Below are 19,951 nucleotides of genomic sequence, written 5' to 3'. Positions count from 1 at the left end.
GGGGGACCTGCCCCCCCGCTGGAACTCTTGAGTGCCTTCTACGGACATGCCCGGGCTTGTTGCAGATCTACCCGGCAACAAGGAAGTAGCCCCAGTATACACTCCTCTTGCTCCTCCCCTCTCGCCCTACGGTATATATGTTGTAGCAGCTTCCGCAATAAACGAGACTTGATCAGAAACCTGTCTTGTCTCCATCTCTCGTGTCCCCTGTCCCCTCTCATCCTCGCTCCCCCTCTAGGGTCTCCGTTGACTTACCCGCGGGCCGGGACACCCTGTAGGCACAACCTACAGCATGTGGCACCATGTCTGGTTGAACTATCTTATATTTGAGGTTAGTAACTGATTCCTTGTCTCTAGTAATTATTTGATTACTTTTGGATAGAATCCATTTACTGTGCCACTTATTTGTTGTCTATTTGTCTTAAAGGACTCATTTTTTTCCTTATCCAATTTGTATTCAATTGTCTTTTACTACAATTATTCCCTTGTAGACACTTCCAATACTTCTCTCCCATGCCTCTTGCTGCTCCTGCCTTCTGGCTCAACAGACTGTCCCTGGTAAAACCCAATTAACTCTTTGTCTACGTACTGTGTACATGCACTTCACCAGTGGAGTGTGGCTGAACAAATGAACAAAGAAACAAATGAAACACAGGTTCATTAGGAATCTTTCTACACTCCTTGTTGTAGTCAGGGTTTTTCAAGGGAATAGATTTAATACAGGATACATAATTTATAGGGTTATTTTTTAATAGTTACCCCAAAAGTCAAATGCAAGAGTATAAGAGATGTAGCCACACACTAGAGACTCAAGAAATCCAGCCAAAGGTCTGGATCCCACAGCAATGTCCAACACAAGTCCAGCTGAAGTTCTAGAGTCCAAGGCAAGGTCCTCCATGAGTCCAGCCAGTAGCCTAGAGCCCACGGCAATAACTCATGCTTATCCATATTGAGGATCTGCACCACGAAGACCCAAAGGTCAGTGATGGAAGCCAGAAAACCTGTGCCAGTGGAGTGAAGGATTTGTGCCACCAGGCTGAGGGATCTACAGTGGAGCTAGAAAGTGATGCTCAAGGTGAAGATCAAAGCTCCCCTGAGGAGAATAGCAGCCATTCCCAGTGACAGCGAGTCCCGGAGCTCCTCCTCCAAGGAGAACAGTCAAGTTCGCATCAGGAAAACCATCCTCAGCAAGCTTCTTGAAAGTCAACAGCATTGCTGTCTGTATCCTCTTTCACTGCATTACAGAAGAAAGGTTCTAATTGGTGAATTGACTTTATTTACTTGGGACATTAAAAGGGGGGATTGGGAATATTTTCCTCTTCTTCCTTGGGATCTGTCTGCCTGCAGGAAGTATGAATTCCCCAACTTTGTGCTTTGCTTCTTTGACACTGGTCTGAACTTCTTATGGGGAGTCTTTAGTTTTCTAGCACTGAAAATAAAAGGATTGTTGGGCATGTCTAGTCTTGGACTTCCATATCAAACATTCTAGCTGCATTTTCCTAGATTAGCTTTATGCATCATAAGGCAATATTTTGTTTGTTGTGTACATTTTTCTCATCTTTTTTCTTCATTAAAATAAGACGAGAGTATATTACTTTCTGAGTCCTTTTTCCCAGTCTCTCAGCACTCCAACTAAAATAGCCCTCTTTCACTCTCTGTTGCTTTGTTTTGCTTTATTTTTCAATACTTATCAACATTTGAGCTAAAGTATTGTTTACTATTAGTTTTCTTTGCTAAATATAAGGCTTGTGAGTGTAAGAAGTTTGTTTTAGCTCTACTTCTATTGCTTGGAACAATTCTAGGCTCACAGTAGTTATTCAGTGTGTATTCATGAGATGATTGTTGAAGGAAAGAATGGGAGAAAATTTTCCATATCCTCTAGGGGTTCAATTTAGACTCTTGTAATAGTATTGTGTTTTATTACAAACATGTCCGCTCTCAGTTATCAAGGCTAAACTTAATTTTTTTGAAGACGAAACATAGTAAAAAGTAATAATAGACAAATCATAGGTTGAAAGTTAAAATAAGTACAAATCATAAAAATTCTGCATACTGGAGTCTATTTTCAATTGAAGTTTATAATAACTATTATCAAGTTGTGTCCACTTCAATTTAAGAACATTCTTCTTGTCAATTAGAAGTATAGAATAATTTGAATATTGGAATTGAAGCAGAAAATCAGAGATTTTAAAAAAAATCTTAAAAACAGAGAAAAATTATAATAATGCTTCCATATAGCATGGATTCAATGGGCCTGATTGATCTTCTAGCTTCTGAGAGAGTCACAAAGATCAGGCTGGAATGATCACATTTCATGTCCTTGGCCTCAGTCACTGGTGAAGGGATGAATTCAAGATCCACAATTTCTTGATCAATGTTAATGCTAAGAATTCTGTTAACACTCTTGGGATTAAAGTGTGCATTTTAGAAGGAGTTTATCTACTCTGTAGCATATAAGACTATACCTGCCACTGGCCACCTGACTAGAGAAAGAACAACCCATGGAAAATCAGTTCTCCAAAAAACAATTTTCTGAAATTAAATTTCCCAAATGAAAAGTCACTTTGACAAAGCTACCAATTTCCAAAAATCTTATTTCTTCTAATAATTTATGAAGGTTACCACAATTTATACTGGGTAGGATGCTTTTAAAAGCTTTTGAAAGGTCCTAGTTTCTATTTTTCTTTATATAAATGTTTTAAATCATGTTCTAACTGGCGAATTGTGAGAGTTATAACTGACTTATTCATATATATGTTTTTTTGAAAGCAGTATTTCATCATCAATAGCCAATAACATTTCATGTGAAAACTTTCTTCTATTTATTTCAAATCTTTCTAACATCTTTTTTTGTACCCTCAGTATTTTGGCATTGCCAAGATTACTTTGCAAATCTACATGGCATTTAAACCTTAATTTATTTCTGAAATGTGGCAGTGATATTTAATATTTAGTGTGACTTTTCCTTTTGCTTTCTAGTTAATTAATAGTTTAGACAGAATTTTAGGATTTTAGCAAATTTTTTATTCTTCAAATTTTTGTATTCTCCTTTCATATATGTCAGATCTGACACAGTAATCGTGTAGTACATCACAGTATTAATAGTAAATGTTTCTGGCCATCCTAATTTTTAAAAGACTGCTTTTGAATAATTTTACTTTTTAACGTCAGCTCTCATAGTGAATAATTTTCAAGTTCATATATCCAATTATTTATTCTGAGGAACCTGAAAAACATTTCATTCATTTTCTTTACTTTTAGATATTTTAGTTTTCTTCTGCTAATTCCTCAAGTGGCACACCAGCCTGCTTTATCTCTAGCAATCATTTACCAAAATTTCCAAAAAGAAATTGTCATTATACAAATTTATATTCATGGAATTGGTTGTAGTAAAGAGAATTTTGCTGAAATGTCCTAAAATCTTCTTTTGACCAAGAGGAGAGACTTGCTAAGAATGAATTTAATGTAGAATTGAAAGATACAGATTGCTGACAGCCTCATTTGAACACCTGAATCCTGCTGTGCTTAAAGATAGAGTTTGCAAATTGGGTTCCCAGGGATGCAAAATGTGAGCTGGAGAGTCACATGTGGAAAGTATATTAGACAGTGCTCTTGAAAGCAAGGCCTGCAGGAGGGAAGAGATGGAAGCTGGATTGGGCAAAAGGGAAAGCTGGGCAGTGGTGCAGCCTCAACAGGGACTGCAGACAATCCTGCTCTTTCCCATGATGAAAATGCCTTTGCCTGAATCTAGCTAACTAGTATCAAGGGACCAAGAAAACAGGATTATAATTAGAAATCTGCATAAGAAACATGGATCAAGGACGAGAGGTACAGGCTTTTTTCTTTTAATAGTAAATTCTTAGGAATCTTGCACAGTGGAGGATTTTTTTCCTAGTGATTTTTCATGCCTCTGAGATGTAAGGTATCTCTCCCGGGGAATGTGTTAGACAGAATCACAGTGTCAATTCTATCCCCAAAGCCCTAATTTTCCAGTACTGTTATTCACCATAACTTTATCATAACAAAATGTAATTTCCCTTATTTTCTAGTTCTTCTGCAAGGCTCACATCAGAATCTGTATGAACTGTAGCTTCCATGAAGCTTTTCTTGCTTTTGACTATTACAACTACACTTACATTGTCTCAAAAGATGAATGGATGCATGAATATTTCCACTGGACAGAACTTAGACTATTTGTGGAAGGGAGAGTCTTCAAATAGGGTTTGCCCTTGTATCACATACAGAGTGGACCTGTTTTCATTTTACATGAAGGCAATTCCATTTGTCTCTGAGTAACTTGAAGAAGAATATAGCTAACAGGTGTCACAGGTGGGCATATAGAATCTTATATAGTGCACCACAAAGCAAACTTTTACAAATTCTTTGAGCATATTTATCCCTCTACTCAAACTTTCTCATACACATAATTATCATGGATCGGGTGGGTATTCAGCTACAGACACTATAATAGGTACTGAAGAAACTGGAGTAAGACAAAATATTTGAGTATTTGGAGTTTATGAGAAGAGTATGAGAGAAGAGGTGGTAAACAAGTCAGGGAGATAATTTAAAACAGTGATAAATGCTATCTGGGAAATACAACATGGTAGTGGAAAGAGATAGCGACTTCAGATAGTGTGATTAGAAATGGCCTTGATGGGACACGAGCTAAAAACTGTACAACAGGGGGGTTGGCCATTTCAATGTCTCAGGGAAGAGAATTGGACCACAAGAAATAAATAGGAAATAAGGGAGAGGGGTAGGTAGGAGCTGAATCATATATGACCTTATAAACAAAAATAAGACATTTTTATTTTCTGATTGAAATAGGACTCTAATGGAGTTGTTTTAGTAAGGGAATCATGTAATCTGATTCACAATTTAAAATGATCACTTTGGATCTGGAGGATACAAGGTTGTCAAAGCATAAGAGAAATGGCAGAGAGACAGGTTAGCTTTTGTTGTGACCCAGGAAAGTGGTGAAGATGGTTTGAAATTGTAGATTTTCCACAAAGCGAGTGAGAAGGGGTAGAATTAAGATATGTTTTGGAGATACAAGACTGAGTTATATTTGTGATGATGGTAGGGAAGGACATAGTGAGGCTTCCAATTCTTCCTTCCTCCCTTCAAGCAGTCTCCTCATAAGGTGCTTGCTGTTTCTTCCACGTCTCCTCTAGGTCACGTTAGTAATGACTCCCTTGAAAGTGCTGCTGTCTTTGGAGCCATTCTGTGGGAAGACATTCTTTGTCTGTCTGGCCCAGACTGGTTTCCTCCTGAGAAGCAGTCTGAGAAGGATTTTGGTAACTGCATCTTTACATCTTGATGACACTGCGTTATATTTACCTGCTTATGCTCTTACTGTTATGGCTGCCTTAAATGGTTTCACCTGTTTTTCTTGCCTTCTCAAAGCCTCTCTCACCTTTAAGAAGACATTTTTATGCTTGAAATGTTTACTTTTTAATTTAGTTTTCTCCATTGTCACCACAGAATTAATGACTGTTCCTCTATAACCTTTTTAAAAATCTGTATCTAATATTTTTTTTTAACATTTTTTTTTTTTTTGGTACCTGGGATTGAACTCAGGTCCTTGCGCTTGCAAGGCAGGTGGCGGAACCACTGAGCTAAATCCCCAGCCCCTGTATCTAATATTTTATCAGAGCATCTGACCCATTATATCCTTATTGCTTAAACTTTTTCTTAAACAAATACACCATTAGAATATAAACTATTCAAAGGTAGAGGAAATGTCTGTTATGCTCCTCATATTCTTAGCACAGAGCCTGGCACGTTGTAGGCATTGATGAAATACTTGCTCTAAACATTAAAGGCACTGTATTAATTACTTCTATTTGAATTTATTTTATTAGATAACTACTTATCAAATTAATCAAAATATCACTAAATAGCATTTAAATATCATTTTTATTAAAACAGATAACCTATGTGTTTAATGTTCATTTTTGCATTGTGTTTTACCAGTCACTGAATTCTTTGCTTTACTGGAACTACCAAATGGCTCAAAAAGTTAAACTTTATATGTTTACTGTGGAAAAACAGATGATTATTAATTGACCTCCAGTTTTATTCCCCGGACCTATTAATATTCTTAAAAGCCTCAGCTCTGTGCTGCTGGACAGAAAGTTGTCAAGTTTATTGCAATGTTGCCATGTGAACTCTTTTAAAGGGTGGAAGACAGAGGAATAACTAGACTTTTTTTTTTTGAGAAGCGCCTTGCTTCTAAAAAACAACTGCAGAGATGCTGATGGTGACAGTGATGTCATGTGTGTAGAGTGAATCAAGATATTTAGATACAGATTCATTTCCTGAAGATGTGCATTTTTTAAATTGTGAAAGATTTGGCTTTTTATTTCTTTTAATTTTGGAAGATATGCTTATTTTAAGCAAAAAGACTGGAGGAGAAAAACAATTTGATGATTCAGATTCAAATGGGAGAGGCACTAGTGTGTGTCATATTTTGGCAGGAAGGAATAGAGGAGTAAATACACCTTTGACATTTCTTTCACATTTTCTCAAGTCGGTGATTGTGCTAACTTGAAGGTGAACTAGGGAAAGCATAAATTGATAGCGTATGTTTTAAATCAGTAAATTTGTTAATGGGTCAAGTAAGAATTTTTCTATGTTAATCACTGAAAGGAAACCAAAATAATTATATTTTTGAACAAGAATAGAATTGAGAATTGTGCCACTACCACTAACATCTAAAGAAATGTGTAAATTGGAGTAAGTCTATGATTATATTAGAGTCTGATTCGGCCTTACTGTTAATACATATTGGGAACAAGCTGGTATTAGCTCATCTTTAAAAAAAACTATCTCTTAACAAAACTACACTAGCTTGGTTTCACTGCTTCTTTTTACACCAAAAGTCCTCAAAAGAGTTATCTGCACTTTGAGTCTCCTCTCTTTGTATCTCTCTTACATTCGCTCTTCACAGGCTATTGCCACTCCACATCCCACCAAAGTTGCTTTTATGAAGGTCAACAAAGACCCTCAGGCACTAAATCCAATTCTCAGTCCTCATCTTACTTGACCTATTAGCAGCATTTTACACTGTCGGGAATTCCTATTTCTTGAAAACTCTTCATTTAGCTCCCAGGATACCATGCTCTCCTGGATTTCTTTCTGTAATACTCTGAGTCTTCTCTCTTCACTTTTTTTGATTTGCCCTTATTTATCTTGACCTCTTAATGTTGCTACGGCTGAGAACTCAAACGCTGCACCTCTTCTCTAGCCTTGCTACCTTGCTGAATCCACAAGCCTCACAGCCTAAATAAATCCAGTGTTGACAATTGACAGGTTTTGACAATTTCTTTAGATGAACTCAGTAAAGATCATACACATTTAAGATCATTGAATATTGACAGTAATTTGTAATGGGTTATGTGGAAGTTTATATAACTTGCAAATTTCAGGAAATTCAGAGACATTTTATTTTTTCATTATTATAGATGCTTATATGCAAGCATGTTAGTTGAACATTTATTCTTGAATAGACTCACGCTATCTACACCATTTAAAATCATAACTGTTAAATTATGATTTATAGGTATATATCTTATTTCTTAGAAGTAAAAAAGTCAAAATACTTTTCTTAGGTTTATGAACTTAATAATGGTTTGTTTTAGTGAGTAGTTTGGAAGAGTAACACTTTCTTTTAGCGTTTTCTATTGTATACCTCTCTTTTTCCTAACAAACAATTATTGTTTTTTTCCCTGACCCCAGTTTCACTGATTCACCCTCCGTTGTAGCAATTTAAAATGGTGCCAAGGAAAGATGCTTGTCCCTGTCTTGAATCTGTCAAGCTGTTAACTAGTTTGTTCTCAGGTGTCTGCTGAAGATGAGGCAGGTTTTCCACAGATGTGTTTGAGGGACTATTTGGCTAGTTTTTTTCCTTTCCTTTTTTCAAATCACAGTTTTCAGTTACCAGAGGGTCCTGACCAAGAGGACGTAATAGTTTTGCTCTTTGTACTCTAAATATTTTGCTATGTTGCCATCTTTATATATAGTAGTAACTTCACATTTGTTGAGCAGAGGCAACCAGGGCTTCAGAATAATTTATGGTCTAAATGCAGCTTGTAATAGCAGAATTACTTCTTGTGCTTAGAAATTAATTCAGAAATCACTGTCTAGAGTGTAATGACTTACCATTAATTTTGAACCATGTTGTAGAACCTAAGAGTATTAATTAAGAATTATGGCATAAGGCCAAATAGAATCCAGTTAAGTTTCATGTTGCAGCAAAACAACCACTTAGTGAAATATTTTAACTATCGTCAGCATTTTAATATTTTCAGGGCAAGTTGTGAGTGATATTGTTTAATGCCCGAGGGCTTGAATCATACCAACACCATATAAGGAGTGATCAAAATTATAGTGCATGCTTAAATTTAAATTTTATTTCATAAAAGACACATTGCCATTAATTCCCCTTCAAATACTCCCTCTCACTTCAAACATATTTATCCCATTGTTCTTGCCTCTTTCTGTAGAAGTTCTGGAAGCCTTTCATGAGTGTCTTTATGAAGTATGATTAAAAATACCATGAATGCTTCTGCCAAGTGCCATCCAATGGAAAGGCAGGCACATAAAAACATTATAGTGGGTCCTCAGCCACCTTATTCACTGGATCTGGCCATGCCACTTCTAGGTCTTTCCTAAAATCAAAATGACCATAAAAGGTAAATGTTTTGAATCAGTTCAGGACAATGAGCTGACACAACAACACAACTAAAGGCATTTAGGAAAGAGGACTCTGGAACTGCTTCAAATAGTGGCACAAATGATGGGATAAGTGTGTTTGAAGTGAGGGGAGTATTTTGAGGGGGAATAATGGCAATGTGTTTTTACTGTATTACGTTTTTAAAACATTAAAATGTTCACTGTATTTTTGGTCATACCTCATGTATTGTTCTACAGGTTGGAAGGGCCAATAGAAGAGTATTTTCCCTTTTATGAACATTTAAAAAAATCTAGAAGAAATATTAGGTCCAACTGAATAGATTTGAAGTTAACTGAGGTTTAAAATGGAGGATTTTATAAAACAAGTAATTTTTAAAAGTTAAATTAATTTGAAAAAATACTGAGTAAATAATTGGACTTTTATCATATTGAGGCAGTATAGATTCACGGGCTGTTTACAGAACATGTTGTCTAGCCACACAGTGTATTACCTCTGAAGGAGGAGCTCAAAATCTTTCCCTTTCTACTCTAGGTAGTAGGAATAAGAGATTCATACAGTGTTCGGGATGCTAGCCATGTGGTAGTGAGATATCTAGGCCAGAATTCTAAGACAAATAAAAAAGAGTAATAATTACATAAGCAAAATAATGATAATTGTTAAAAGAAAGTAAAACAGAGTCATGGGATAAAAAGTAAGGTGACATGCAAATATCTGAAGATCCAAATGTTTCCAAAAGAAGACAGCACAGAAAGTCAGCAGCTGGATAGAAAAAACAATGTTGTGTGTAGCAAGAGAGCTATTGGCCATTTCCCACTGTTGACTATGCAGAGTTGTTCATGTAAGCCATCTGTTATGGTTTAAATATGAGGTATTCTCCAAAGGCTCATGTATGGAGGAGTTGATCCCCAATACTTGTCTGTTGAGTGATTAATTCATTAATGAGTTCATAGCCAAGTGGACCATTAAGAGGTGGAGGCAGTAGATCATTGGAGGTGTGCCTCGCAAGAGTATATCTTGTCCCTGGCCCTTCATCTCTGGCTCTTTGCTCTCTGCTTCCCTGCTTTGCTCCACTACACCCTTCCACCATAATGTTCTTCATCACCAGAAGTGCACAGCAATGGAACCCAGCCAACCACAGACTGAAACTATGAGACAAAATATACCTCTTCTCCTTTTATCTCAGGTATTTTTTCACAGCTACGAAAAGATGACTAACACACTATCTTTAACTAAAGCCCATGAACCATTAAACAGATCTTGCAGCTTGGCCACCCTATCACTGTCTGTCTAAAGACAAAGGGAGTTTCTCAAATGTAAAATACCAAGTATTATTGTAATTATATTTTGTCCTTCTTGCCGGTATGAAAAGGAAATCTACTGGAGAGTGGGGCTATTGTGTAGAAAATATTTTAAACCACTAATCTACATAATACCCCCAAGAAAGAATAATTTGATAGTTTAACTATCTTAGTAAGCAATTTTATAGATCTCAGGAAGTGCCTAGTCACAAAAAATTGGCACTCAAAAATCAAAATAATTTTTATTATGTCATTTATGAAAGCTGAATTCCCAGATAGTTGTTGGAATTACTTTGTTCACATCATGGGTTGTAAAGTTAATGAACACTTGTTAGCAAAGAAGCACTTTATTGTGGATGTCTCCTTAACCCTGCCCTGAGGTACAGAGGACTTCGTAACTTAAGCAGGTGGGAAAGCAGGGAAAATGGAACCACGCTGTCTTTGACAAAGATGAATTTTTAGACGGGGACTTGCAGGTCAGAATGAACTTCATGTCTAACACCCTTCAGATCAATTCCTAAGTGAGTTGGGCTTTGTATTCACGTTGAGGTGGAATAACTCCTCTGGTAGTAGTGGGTGGAGTTGTGACACTTCATACCTGTTCATACTTGTGATTTCAACTGTTTAAATTGTTTCCATTTCTACTATAAGGATTGTTTTACTTTAATTAAAAACTTTCAGTCCCAGTAGGCCTCACATGCACTGATTCAGTAATCCATATACTCTGTGCATGGTTTTAAATTATGTCTATAATTTCAGTTTGTACCCTCTGTGGCTAGACAGGTGGTCATCAGGAAAGCTAGCCATAAATATGGCTGACTCAGGACAATTCAAATAGCATATCATTTTCAGATATAGGTATCATGTTAAAAAGAAACATCCTTCTTAGATCCTGTGAGCTAAGGATTTTTTTTTAAAATGAGGAGTACCTGGAAAAAGAAATGAAGCCTGAGAGCAACCCTGACTTTATTTAAGTGAAATGAATGTCCTGTTATAGAGAAGGAATATTTCAATCTTTTTGAAGAGGTAAATGAGAAGCCATGTTTCACTGTCAAGATGTATCTTGCACATTTGATGGAAAATTATTGAAGAGAAGCAGTAACATTTCAGTGTCTCAAACCTGTTAGGAAGTGAGAGCAGTTTCTTTCCATGGAATTGTTACTGTGAAAAAACAGACTGGCTTGTAACACTGAGGTGCCTGATTTCAAGTCCACATTTATATTGGGTCTTCAGTAAGGTGTGGAACTGTAATAGGATGTGGTGGTTTGATATAAGGTAGTTTATAAATCTGACTCTTAAAAGCCCATGACATTCCATTGAGAATTCTCTGCTGATTTTTCTCAGGTAAGAAATATGCGAGTGTCATTATTACACACTCTAAGTCGTTAAACAAATATAAAGCAATTACTATTGTATGGGCTTATTTCCTGAGCATCCTTGCTATGGATTATCTTTGGCAAGTTTAAATTTGTGGAAAAAAGATCATAGATATATAAACCATCTTTAATTACCTTGGAGTACAGCTGTTCTACTCACGTTGTTTTCAGAAATGAGATAGGAATAAGACTAATTATAATAAGACTCAAGGCTCCTGGGATTGCTTTTCCTTGGGTAAGATTTCTGGAAAATACCAATTTATCTGATTTAATGTCTGCAAGAAAGTAATTTTCATCCTATAACTAGTTCTTCTACAGATATTTTTGTTGCTTTACAAAATTTTCAGTGTTTTGCAGTCTGTAATTACTATTTTGCTGACACATGAATAAAGATCTGTAGTGATCACAATATATTCCCAAAGCATGCTTACTCTTTGTAGACTCCACTTATTATATCAAATAAATTCTAATTCTAATGCAACTATTAAAATCATCATATTAAATTTGTTTTTGATGTAAAAATTTAAGGTATTTTATTTTATTGGAATAAATTATTTCCTTTTCTCTTAAATTTAAATTTTATTACTTTCATATATGAGTTGACATAGCAGTTAACATTTTTGTAGGCATTATTTGAATATGTCTGGTTCATTTTTTAAGTTTTAGAGCCAATGATATGTGATTATTTTCAGGCCTTTGGAAAACTCATAGATTATGTGTTTGCAATGTCTAATATAAAATACATCCCTGAGTGTGCAAAGCTGATCTAAACTATTGCTAGTCAACACAAATGTGTAATTCAGTCACTGCAATGTTAGTGTCATGGTTTTATTTAAAGTGTGTAAGTGTTTGCTTTTATTTTTGTAAGATATGATACTGAAATGTTTGGGCCTGTTGAGACAAAAATGCTGTCACCTTGAGGGTCTTGTAACTGACAAAATTAGTATTAAAATCCCAGGTTAAAAAATGCTTAACATGGAAAAAGTATACTTGAGTATCAGTTTTTCAGTCTAACACATAAAATTCTCATTGGTTAATCATACAACACACACATAAGAATGCACAACTTTTTAAAGATGATCATGTTGTGTAGCCCATTTTATATACAAGAGGCTCCCTGCTCTCACCCTGACACACTATGAACACTGCAGAGTAAAAAAATAAATAAAAGGTTGAACCTTGTGGATCAAAGATGAGGCAGGCGATATAAAACGGATTAAAGGTAAAATGAAGATAAATTCCTGAAAGCAAACAAAGGCATGGGAAAATGCAAAAAGCTTTCAAGGTTAAATAGAGTGATAATCTCAAAAGCCAAATGAATTTAAAGTTCTTTGCAGTGTTATCACAACCTTTCACAAATAAGACCTTAAAGAGATACCTGGGTAAATATGATGAGCTGCTGCAGTAGTTCACCACAAGAAGACCGTATTTATAATCTAATTGCTTCTCTCTTGCAACTGTTTATGTAAAAACCTCTCAGCTTGAGACTATTTTAGTGAATTGCTGATATTCAGATCATCTCAGTACCATGCATATTTTATTTTCTATTCAGGTCAGTGACCCTGTTAAATGTAGGCACCATTAGTTAGTCAAAGACTGTTTAAATTCTCTAAATGTGTCTTGCACCTTGATTGAGTTCTGTGCCTGTCAGGCTGAGGTTTGAGTTTAGAACTGCTAGTTTCACTGTGGCATTAGCCGAAGATGTTCTTTCTCCTCCCGTTCATTTTTTGTGTGCACTTCCTGGGTACTCTTTGGTCATTTATGGCTTGGTCAGTCAGGGACTTGCTACTCGATGACCAGTATAAGTCTTTTGTTTCATATCCTGGATGATTCGGTGGGTTATCAGGGCCTGCCCATTTGTAAGTAAAAAGCTGTGAGTAAAATCATGGTGAGCCTTTTAAAGTCCATCAGATGGGTGAAAAGCTGTTTAATCCACATGTAATATTTAGGAAACATCCTGGCAGAATTTTGGTTGTGTGAAAAATGACAAGTATGTATGGTGCAATGAATCCTGGCCACTGAGTCTTATTTTATACTGGTGCCAAGTCACTAGTGTTCAATAATGTTACATTTGATTTTGTAAAAATAGGATAATTGGGGTGCTCACTTTGGCAGCACATATACTAAAATAGGATAATTGGGAAGGAGATAGCAGAAAAGATTGTATAAAACATCTTAAATTGATTGCTAAAACTTCTTTATAAGGTCAGATAGCTCTTTCTATAGTTTCAAATGAATTATGGTGGCATTGTTTATTTTCTAGTAGAAAATATATCATGTGGGAAGTTTGCAATTTAATGATATTGTAGATAAGAAAATGATCATATCCAAAGTTAGTTTGTGCAGACTATAATGAGTAATTTACTCCAGAACTGAACACATGAATTTTGTTTCCAAGTGGATTGTAGAGTTATTAACATGGAGAACGAAGGGAAATAATTCATGTTAAAATGATTGTTAAAGTCCATGACAGTGGAAATGCAAAGAAGACAGATTATTTCAGCCATCTCATTATTTGTGAGATGTGAGTGAATTTTGAAAGCAGAGCATTACAGTTAAAAAAAATTCCAATAGAGATATGAATATGTGTCCACTAGTGTTATTTATTATTATTGTTGTTGTTGAGATAGGAATTAGAGCAGAAATTTATTAGGTTATGTTGACTGCTAGCTTATGCAGCTGATGTTGGACCTGGGAAACAGTTTCCAGATAACTAGATTAGTAAGTATAGTAATCTTCTGAGAAAAAACACAGCAGAGATTTATCCTGGGTAGGGTGGGGCCTGGGAGAGCTCAGATAAGACTGCAAATAATAATAGTGTCACTGAACTCTTATTCTGAACCAATTAAAAGGGGCCCAGTTTGGATGTAGGAAATTTTAGATCATTTAAAACAGTGTTTCTCAGTGTACTTTAGGGTGGATGAAAGATGATATATGAAGGTACTGTGTATGAGAAAAACATTCAATAATACTGAGCTGCATAGAAAGAGAATTGTAATTGCATTTTTTTCTAATTAGAGTAAGGAGAAAAAACTTAATTACAGTAATGAGATAGAACTTAAGGTGCTAATATGTCCATAGAGCAGGTGTTGGCATCTAGCTAGACATTTATGACTTTTTTAAAATGACATGTGGCATTGGTTTTTTATTTATAGTAGTGATAGTAGCTGTGTTTCTAAAGAAAATTTACTTCTAAAAAGAGTGATCTATTTAAACTAAAATATTAAGTATTTAAGTGTATATCTCATAGAGATAAGATGTAAGTCATGACTGCAATGTGGGAATGGAGGGAGTTTATTGCACATTGATCTAAAGAGGTGTTTCAAACTTGCTTTAATTTATGAAAGATTCTGGGGAAGTTTGGCCAACTGCACATGCCAAAAACTCTCCAGTATACTTTCTTTGTGTTAAGAACACAAAGGGGGATGCAAACTCCCATTTCCATTGTCCAACACTTAGAAAACAATTAGAAAGTTGAAGTGGCACTTTGTGCCTACTGTGGAGATATGAATTCCAACAAGCCGCTCCTGAAATCAAAGAGAAAGTTAATACTTTCTTCACCACTAGACCTCATTTTTCCCATTTGTGCATATTATTTTACCATAGTATTGCTTATAGTATGAAGAGAAAACAATGGTTTCTCCATTATCTGTATCACATATACAATTTATTATACAGGTTGGGCAGTTGAAAATAAGCTATTTTGATTAAATTTAGTTGTTAAGTAGCTAAAAGATTTGATCTTAAACAATAATCCCAGATATATTCCCCGATCTTCAATAAATCATACCATACATATGTGTCAAGAATGTTGCATTGAGGAGGGTGTGACTGTTGAACAGTCTGTGATGTATTTGGCAGGAGTTCATTTCCTTACTCTGACTCCCATTTCCACTTTTCTTCCCAGGGCAAGGTCATCTAAAAAAATCATACTCAGCAAGTCATATGACATTTCAGCAGGTGGGTGACTCGTAAATTTAGAGGTTGCTGCTTAAGTGGACAGTGAGTGTAAATGGATTATTTCATGGGTACTTTGGAGCCTTTGATAACTTTTTGTAAAGATGATTTGATGTATTGAGAGGTTTGGTACAGGTGATTTATTTACTACATTTCTCTTCACCCTCTGCACCATGGACATCAAATAATTACTTGAGTGCCAACTAAATCTAGAAATGGCTGTGTTGAGTATGATATAGAAATAAAAGGTTACTGGATAAAAGCTATATAAAAATATCAAAATGACTTATTTCTACATCTACTGCACTGTGCTGATAACAAATAAGGTCCAAAACAAATCCCAACAGATTATAAAGTGGAATTGGCTATTTTCATGTTCTTGCTCCACTCTACCCCTAAATTATTTTCTCCTCTGTGTACTTTTTTTCTTTATTTTGGTTATATATTAAAGTTAATGGTATATACATCTGTATTTTTGGATAGATCTTAAGAGTCTGTGTAGTATACATCTTATTCAACTCCCAAGAAAATGTCTTACCTATAGAAGCTTTTCAATATTTTTTTCAGCTGAATCTTGTGAAATGCTAATCTTGCATCAAGAAGTAGCCAAATTGCCTGGAGCCTAGGATGTCTGTCCAATATTTCCCAGTTTTTTTTTTTTAAAAGATACTTGGTGTCTCTATGTGTTAATTTCTTTAGCTGTGAAGTGAGATAATAGGAGTACCTGCCTGTTAGAATTTATGTGAATATTGAATGAATAAGTTGAATAAGTATATACTATTCAGAGTTTAAACAATGATTAAAGCCATACAAAAAGGGGCTAATAAATTTTAGTTATTTTGTTTTGGTTGTAGTGGCCTAGCATCTTTTCAGGAAATACTAAAAGAGTTACTGATTGCTGCAATGGAAAGGAAACCACTGAAATCCAGGATTAGAGATTTTCATCTTGCTTCTGTCAGATTTATGTAAACCTAGCCTGACCAGGATGCTTTTCTGTGCTCCAGTTTCCTCATTTGTAAATGAGATTGTTTGGACTTGATAGCCTCAAACTTTTCATACTTTATCAGTCTATGACTATTATTTTTTGCTGTCAATGGAAGAGTGTTTTCAAAATACAAGTTAATATATTGAAATCTAGAAGGAAATTTCATATTCTATATAGAGTTAAACAAATTTAAGATATTATTAAGACATTTATAATTGAAGAGTATTTTGATGCACACATATCTCATTTAAATAAGTGAAAGTAAGATGCATGCTGATTTTATACAACATTTTTCCATCTGCTTAGTAAAGGTACGCTTGATCTTGTCCTTTTAGGTAAAGTTATTAAGCCAAATATTATTATAGTTGAATAAAATTCCACACAATTTTAATACATGTATCATTGCCCTTGAGAAAGTTTAGGTATTTGAATGTATTTGGTGACTTTGAATCCATTATGCTTTTGGGTATATAATTGATGGATAGTTAACTTATGATTCTAGAATTCTCTCCTTTACCCAGATTCCCAAAAAAGTTGACATTTAAATTTTTGTGACTGGGAAGTGGAACTGACCCATTCCTCTGGATTGTCTTGAAAGCCTGAGGTAGAAAATATTACAGTGGCTCTTTCTTGACTCTGAATCACATCACATCCCATGAGTGATTAAACCTTCTCTTTAATCCACACACTGAGTGAGTATAACCCTTTTCATTCCCCTCTGTTGAGTTGTGACAGGTGACATTTAGTGCCATTTCTCATAGCCCCACCCCCTACCTCCATTCTTCATCCCTTTCAGGTCTGATCTCTTCCTTTCCATACCACTGGAACTACTTTGGCAAGGGATAAAGACTTTAAAAGTTGTTAAACCCAACAGATGTTTTCAGCATTTTTTCACTCTACTGGTTTAGACAATATTGTTGCATTAGCCTTCTTTAAACTATATATATATATTATATATATATATTATATATATATAAAATCTCCTTTGTTTTGAGTATTATTATTCTAGACAGGTATGGTTGGTAGAAATATTATAGGATGCCAGACAGGGCTAGGCTCTCAAAGGAGTCAGTGCAGAAGATGAAAACACATTGTAACTGTGGCTGAAGGCACACGGATTGGAGGCCAGGCCTCAAGATAAAGAGGAAATGACCAGGCCCAGAGGATAAGTGGTAACACCTGGCCTAATGAAGTCTAGATAGATATCGGTCACCCTAGTGGGTGATCAAGACCTCCATATCTATCCCTTCCTAAAAAGTTCTTTGTTCTTTCCATGTACACTTGCTTCGTGACTTGCTTCCCCTTGGATCAGTATTACCTAAGTGGCTATACTTATAATCTTATTGGTTGATCATAATTTTGTCCCATGTTGTACCCGCCTTGTGATTTTGCTGTATGAAACTCCCCCTGTGAAGTCACTGGCAACATGTTCAACAACAAATCTCTCCCTCTCAATAAATATTTCCTACTCTTTTTTTTGTTTTTGAGGCAGGGTCTTGCTGTGTAGTTCAGGCTGTCCTTGAACTCACTATGTAGCCTAGGCTGGCCTCAAACTCTCGGTGATCCTCCTGCCTCAGCCTCCCGAGTGCTGGGATTACAGGTGTGCACTATCATGCCTGGTTAAGTGTTTCCTACTCTTCTGTTGTTCCTTAGAATTCATTCTTCAATTTTGGGGAACATGAACTTGGAGTTTCTGACATCTAGCAGGTTGGGAGTTATATTATTTCCCTTATATCATTTGGGGGCCCTATAACATCATTATTACCTTTTTTGTTTTTGGCTTTCTCACTGATTGATCCTTCTTATTTGAGTTATTTTACTATGTTTTGAACTTCAATTTCATCTTTTCTCAAATTATCAAAAACAGAATATCCTGTGAGCTCCATTTCTTATTAGCACTCTATTCTACTATCATTTTCCCCTTAAATAATGCTACTGCCTTGCCATTGTAAAACCCATCTTTCTGTTTTCTTTCCTTTGCCCCAAGAGTAGGTTCTGTAGAAAGTAGCCAGAATAGGATTATTAGAACATAAATCATATTATTTTTTCCCATATGAACTTTTAATGACTTCTAGTATTATTCAGAGTAAAAGCTAAAGTCTATACCCGGCCCCAAAGGTTTGATCTAGCCTCTAGTTATTATTTCTGACATCACTTCCTCTCTTTCTCTTTCTTGATTAAATTTCTTCATTCATACGGTCTCTTGTTACATCTTAAATATTCCAAGTACACTCTTACCTTAGGGCCTTTGCATTTGCTGTTTCTTCTTCCAGAAAAAGTTTTTTTCAAAGGTATTCTCATGACTCATTTTCTTACTGAAAATCTCTGCTCAGTAATCACCTTCAAACTACAGAACTTCCAAACCACTCTATTTAAATTAACAGCTTTCTGCCACCACCTTACCTCATCTGCTTTTTCTTCATCTTATTATACAATTGGTGACTGCTAAATATTTCGTCTTGACTTTTCTTCTAAGCTTCCTAATACACATTTATACTTAATCATCCCATAACCAACTTGCACGCACATGTCCAAAGCTGAGCTCTTTTTATGTGTTTGTAATACTCAGCTGCTTGAAAATGGAACAAAACCTGTGGACTGAAGCTTTTATGCAATTATTTATATTATTTTTGCACCTGTAACACTCTTTCACCTGCTAATTCCTACTCATGCTGCAAGATCAGATTTCATTTCTTCTTATAGCCTTTCATTAACAGGATTCCCACCCTCAGAGTTGTTCATTGTTCCTCTTCTGTTTCCGTAACACCTTGAGCTTATCTTTAAACACTGTATGTATTGAATTATAGTAATATGATTCCTTTAATTATCTCTGTCCCTGAATAAACTAATCTCCTTAAATATAGATATTGTGTTCTACCTATTTTTCTATTCTCAACACTGTAGTATTGCCAGCATAGCAGACATTCTAGAGTGTTTGTTAAATTGATCAATGTTCCACAGGGAATGACAGATTGTTGAAGAGTCTACTAGTTAATAAGGAAAGAAGAGAAGAGGCAAGGAAGAAAAGAACTGTGTGACTAAGCTTAATGTATTATCAAGGTCAGTACAACTCCAGAAATTTGAGGGTTTTTAGGTTCAAAGTGGTCAGAGTGGGAATGGGGTGAAATAATGTTGACTTGGAAATGCTATCATTGGTCATGGATGCCTTGGAAGAGTAAAAGGATAAAAAGTTAAAAAAAAGAGCCTCTTGTTTTAAAAGCTTCATAGCATAGTGCTCTGTTGCTGTTCCAACTTTCACAGTGGGATTTTGGTAGAAAGACAGATCACACCACAGTACATTCTCAGGAGACCTAGAGTCATCTTGCTTACAGAAAGAAAATAGAGAGCAACATCGTGTTTCAGAGAAACATCATGAATAAATGACTTAGAGGATGAGCCTTAGTATATTTTAAATATACAGATAATTGGATAATAGATTCATTCAATGCATGTATGTTTTAAAAATCTTTTTCTAGTGGCAAATAAGAATATGTTGAATTGAAGTTTAGACAATTCAGTGGCTGATGTTTTCATAGCTAGTGGTTACAGAATTGGAATGAAAGTCTGTTTCTGATTCCAAGTATTTTAAAAAAATTTCTTCAGAGAGAAATGAGTCTAAAGACATATATTCAAG

General features: G+C 35.4%; 1 protein-coding gene across 3 annotated transcripts in view; it reads left to right on the top strand.

Moving 5' to 3' along the window:
* Positions 1-19,951, top strand: part of LOC110348520 (uncharacterized) — a 303,860-nt gene that overhangs the window by 39,255 nt on the left and 244,654 nt on the right. Inside the window, exons 3-4 of one of the 3 annotated variants that reach the window (XM_087180889.1) lie at positions 15,283-15,335; positions 19,279-19,377. The exons of the other annotated variants lie outside the window; for them this stretch is intronic. The gene's annotated coding sequence lies outside the window, so the exon portion shown is untranslated. The remainder of the gene's footprint in view (positions 1-15,282; positions 15,336-19,278; positions 19,378-19,951) is intronic. 3 annotated transcript variants of the gene reach the window in all.

Source organism: Heterocephalus glaber, unplaced genomic scaffold, assembly GCF_053883595.1.
Source record: "Heterocephalus glaber isolate CG9 unplaced genomic scaffold, H.glaber_assembly_v1.0 deba00001465, whole genome shotgun sequence".
NCBI lineage: Eukaryota > Metazoa > Chordata > Mammalia > Rodentia > Bathyergidae > Heterocephalus > Heterocephalus glaber.
The sequence above is the reverse complement of the archived record's forward strand: the minus strand, read 5'-3'. Positions and strand labels throughout refer to the sequence as shown.